The 5,293-nt window shown below is 48.6% G+C and overlaps 1 non-coding gene across 1 annotated transcript; it reads right to left on the reverse strand.

Moving 5' to 3' along the window:
• Positions 1-4,637: 4,637 nt before the first annotated feature.
• On the reverse strand, positions 4,638-4,720 carry TRNAY-GUA (transfer RNA tyrosine (anticodon GUA)). Its single transcript has one exon. It is a non-coding gene; the product is annotated as a tRNA-Tyr (tRNA).
• Between the last annotated feature and the right edge of the window lie 573 nt (positions 4,721-5,293).

A 5,293-nucleotide genomic window follows, 5' to 3' on the forward strand; every position in this document is an offset into this window, starting at 1 on the left:
AGCCAAGTGTAGTGTGGTGTAGTAGTAGGCACTTCTAGGCCCCTTCCCGGCTACTGGATCACTCCAGTGCTTCGGGTACTACGGACCCTCTGCCATCCATTGCAGCAGAGCCGTTTCATGAGCGGGGGGGCTAAGCGCAGTTCTTTGAATCAAAGGTTTCATGAAATCGAAATCGATTCTTTTTTATATATCTGGATAGATGGATGGATCTATCTTTCTATTCAGATATCTTTTGCAATCAGCCCCAAATCCTTGATTTGGCCAGGAAACAAAGCACTGCTTTGGGCCCAGGAAGCGAAGGGAATGAGCTCGGCTGCTTCTCCCCCACACTTCTTTATTTCTCCGTGCCCCTTCCGCATGCGCTTCGCGCGCCATTGGCGCTTTGCTCTCCTCTTATTTCTTCATTGGAGGGTTCGGATGGACTTCGCCGTTCTTTCCCAACGAAAATGGAAAGGGCTGTATCACATCGAGATGTCGATTCGTTTTCCGCCCCAAATGAGATGGGGAATTAGTCACCTCTGTCCCTTCATCTTTTTGAAAGGAATCGAGGCCCGGCCCGGCTCGCGTCGTTCCAACAACCGACGGGGAGCACCTCAGTATACGATCGCGCGCAGTAACTGGGAGTCCTATTACACCTAAGGCCAACTTCCATTCACCAAACCCAGGTTCATCTCGTGTAGTGATTGTGGACTCGTACAAGGATATGGAGTCGACGGTTGATGTATCAGACTCGACCCTGTCTTTCGTAGCATGCATTCCCATCTGTGTTGCAACTGATTCGGTAAGCTACGTGTCCGGTGCACGGAAAACTGCCTTCGGTCTCCCAACCTTACTCATGGCAACCTTCCGGCCGCCCAACGACCTATAACGCTAGTCACTACTCCCACTGGGGCTAGGAAGTAAGCCCCACAACCCAAAGCGGCGAAGAACAAATAGAATTTGCTACAAAAGCCGGCTAACGGGGGTATTCCTGCGTATGAGAACATTGTAATGGAGAAGGTCATAGCCGAAATAGGATTCGTTTTGGCTAGAGCGCCCAAATCCGCTATATATTTGACACGGGTTTGCCGTAATGCTGGAACTATGGCGAATGCATCTATCGTCATTGATGCATAAATAAATATACCAATTAGTAGTGATTGAATTCCTTCTATGGTTCCACATGAGAAACCAGTACGAATATAACCTACATGTCCAATCGAACTATGAGCTAGAGGTCTTTTGACTTTCGTTTGGGCCATGGCGGCCAGTGCTCCTAAGATCATAGAAGCAATGCTGCAGAAAAAGAAGATTTGTTGTAATGTACCCCCATAGGAAGCAACAATAGAAACACGTGACATATTTGCAGAAATAGAGATTTTAGGCGCAATAGAAAGGAATGCTGTCACCGGGGTGGGTGAACCCTCATAGATATCAGGTGCCCACATATATAGAGTCAAAAGAGAGATTGAGTCCGAGGGAGAGGGGGGTTTTCTTGGGGCTCGAGAGATTGAATAGATAGGGCCCCACAAGTTGTTAATTCGCCGCTGGGGAATTCACACAAAAGGGAAGGACTTATTCTCAACGAAAAAAGTGCTCTCTGAACCGAACGTGAAAGTTGTTTTCCATCAGACGGCTGTTCACGTAACTCCACTCTCGGCTTGGATTATATATCCATTTGGTCCGCTCTCGGCCATTCCACACGCTGCCTAGCAGAGACGTGGTTATCTGAAGTGGATTCTCTCTTTTGTAGTAGATGCCGAACCTGCTGCTCAGTGGGCGGGCGCAGCAGCTACATGGACCCCTTTCTTTATGTTGTTGCCAGCGCTTTCCCGGGCCGAGCCGGAATTCTTTATTAGAACGTCGGCAGGCAAAGCCCGAAGGAAGGCTGCTATCCCCTCGGCCTTCTTCCTTTTCGATGAAAAACAAATCGACATCTCAATCTCCGAAAGCGTTTTCCTTACCCAGCTAATATCCCCCCCTTCGTCGAGCCTTTCCTTTAGTGGTAAGGGATATGCACCTTATCTGAACGTCGGCAGGCATTCCGGAATTCTCCTTTTTTGGCCCCGGGTGAACATAGGCTCAAACATGATTGGAGGGGTCCTAGATACGCCATGCGTTCAATAAAAAAAAAGCAAGCCTCTGGGAAGCTGCAGGGATTACAAAAGGAGGGTGCTTTCCTATGTTGCACTGAAAAAAGGACAAAGGAGAAGACGCTCTTCGACTTTCTTTCTTCCTCCCGCGCCCGCCTAAGCCCGGCCCGCGTTAGAGGGGAAGATTAGCAAAGCGGAAAAAGACAGAGGGAGGGGGAGCTGCATCTTATTCTCTTCGCGAGAACTTCAGGCTCGGAGAAGCATTCGGAAGGGGCGAGGCCTTCATTTCGTTGGCAGAAGCAGAAACGATCCAATCCATTCGGGGCTTCGGGGAACCCAAAAACGAACTCTGTTTACTTTTTTCATAGATAGATGATATATATAGGAATAATATATACATCCCTTTACTTTAGATGTCTATGTATCTATTTTGGAATCATCTCCCGATTCTCTTTTTTTTCTAATTCGCACTGCTCTTTCTCTCTAAATTGCATCAAAGAAAATAGAGAGAGAGAGAGCAGATGGATCCTATCCCCTATAACGAACACTCATTCCTATCTATTGATAGAAAAGAAAGATCTTCGTCACGGACTTTTTCTTTGTTCTTTTTTTTTTAGATTGGAGGAATTCCTCATATCCAAGGCAGCTCCCCACAAACACCCCACCCATATGACTATGCCCCCTTTTGAATCGACAGTAGATTGGGCTTCATAGCTACTTTCATTCTAAAGACGAATATTAGTCAATAGGCAGGCTTCTTTCAGTAGCAAACATATTCATTTTCACCGGGCTCCGCGCACCTTTGGTACTTCTGGAGGGCAAGCAGTTTTATAGTGACTTCTTTCTTAGGGTAGGGCGACGAATACTTCCAATTCCGGAAAGGTCATTGGGTCGCCTTTGGAAGCTAAAGCGAAAGTTGTAGAAAGCCGGGAGAAAAAGCGAAAGCTTGCTCGAAACGGCCTATACCCTAACCCTCGGAAGCGAAGACGCAAAGCGTCACTTTTTTCAAAAGGAAGGAGTTTTTTCTGACTGAATCCATCCATAAAGCCGCCAAGGAAACGAAGTTCGTTCCCTTTCATCAAGTGGGTAAGGTAGGCAAACCACTTAAGCTTTGCCTTAGACTGACGGAACAAAGCTAAGAAGTAGGCTGAATGGAAAAAGGAAAGGGACAAGGGCGGTCGTCGCTTGGCGCGAAGGCTGCTGGTTCGGTACGGTACTAAAGGTCCTCGGACTTCCAGGCGGTTTTTCTTTTGGGCTGCTGTGAACCCTTGGATCTCGCCAATACAGCCTCCTATGGTTTTCGTTACCGAGATATCTTTTCTTTTTTCCCAGGGATTTTTTGGGTAATCAGCTCCCATGCTGCAAACAGTCAAATCTGAACCTTGTCGCTCTTCTTTCCTCGTGGGCAGGAAGCACACCAGCAGCGTGCGTTGCGTGATTCCACTGTGTTTTTTGCACTTGACTGGGTGGACAGTTGACCGGAAGATAACTTCGATTCGCCCGGCCAGCAGGCGGGCGGCGTGCTTATCTTGTGTGACAACACTACAGAGCGAGTAGCTCTTCTAGTCGGGCAGCTGTGTGACAACACTCCTGAGAAAGCGGCGCTTTTGTGTAACATGCTATGGTCTCAACGCCCTTACGAGGTAGTGATGAGTTTCACGCGCTCTAAGCCCGGCCCGCGCGCAGTTAGGAGGATTGGCCGCTATCTGAGCGGTACCACCCACCCTACCCTACTACCTATAGGGGGCCGTCCGTCCTACAGCCGCCTGAAAAGGAACTGCAGTAATCTTGAATAGGAATCCTACAGCGATAAAAAGAATCCCCATAAAAATACCACTAGATCGAGCACCAGTGATTTCGTATCCGGTCAAAATCTTGGCTAATTGATCGAAGTGGGTAGCTCCACTAGACCCATAGATCATGGAACAAATAGGGTGGGTAGGCCCAACCACCACACTACACGTATAGACGCGAACCCCCCTCCTTACCGTACGTGCGACTCTCACCGCATACGGCTCGCACAAAGACTCCAAAATCCATCCCGAGCTTTTTATTCCACCTCTCCCTCCTCTCCAATCCTCGATCAAACTAGCCTTCCCCAGCAAGAAAACGTATCCGCTTTAGCAACAAAGCGCTCATCCCTTGCTTGTTCTTGAGCGCGCAAGGCGCTCAAGACGGTGATTCTTGCTTAAAAAAGGGCTAAAGCACTCCAGCTTCGAAGCTGGAGTTTGCAACTTCAAAACTACAGGTTTTAGCCCTCCTGCTGGGTGGGCGCTTCCTTCGTCTATCGTATGTCTCGCTTGGCTTCGTCCCGAACCAAGGAGGCATGATGGCGGGCGCGTGCGTGTGCCGACTGCAGAGACTACAAGCCGACGCCGGAAGCGACTCGCTTCTATTCTCGATTGGATATAGATGGGGAATCTCTATAGATCGTCTTTTTTCGACAACCTCTCTAAAACGCATACGAGAAAATTGCACTTCACGGCACGGCAAAAAAAAAGAGCTTCGCTCGGTTGGCCCTCCTAGGCTTCCGCCTACTTTCTCTTCTCTTAAGTCTACAACAAGTGGGAGAGGCAGGATTCGAACCTACGTAGAAAACCTTCAACAGATTTACAGTCTGTCGCTTTTGACCGCTCGGCCACTCTCCCCTTCCCGGGGATACGCCCTCCTCAAACAAAGGGTTCCTGAATAAGAAGGATGGCGGCCTTCGTTCTTAAGTTAAGAAGAGCAGATGGAACTATTAGATTTGCTAGCGTTCCGGGAGAATAAATAAGGTCATTTAGTAAGTTCATAACAATTTATGTAAAGCAAGGGGCAAAGCTTCTACGACAGCTTCCCCCTCATTGCCATCGTCGGCCTTCCCCAGCTCCCCTCCTTCGTCGCTTCTGGCTAAGCATCTTTCGGCGGAGGAAAGGAGGCGACTAGTCGCTTCTGGCGAAGCAGCGAGTTCATGAGCAAGTGAATGAACGAGCAGCGAGTGAAGTGCAACAGTCGTAAGTAAGGCTCGCCATGTTCCTAAAAGGAGTGACCATCTTTTCTTCCCTTCTACTGACACTGAGCGAGCAGCAAGCATAGGCAATAGTTTCCGTAGGGGTGGGGCGCAAGCAAGCGTTTTCAGGCTCCGCTAGCTAGCGTACTCTTCTGCTATCAATGAAACCGAAAGAAAAAACCAGTGCCCTTTCGTATAGATCGAGACGCAGTACTTTTTCTTTACTTCTTCC

The sequence above is a fragment of the Triticum urartu genome, chromosome 3A (assembly GCF_056163025.1).
Source record: "Triticum urartu cultivar PI428250 chromosome 3A, HENAU_Tu73, whole genome shotgun sequence".
NCBI classification, from domain to species: domain Eukaryota; kingdom Viridiplantae; phylum Streptophyta; class Magnoliopsida; order Poales; family Poaceae; genus Triticum; species Triticum urartu.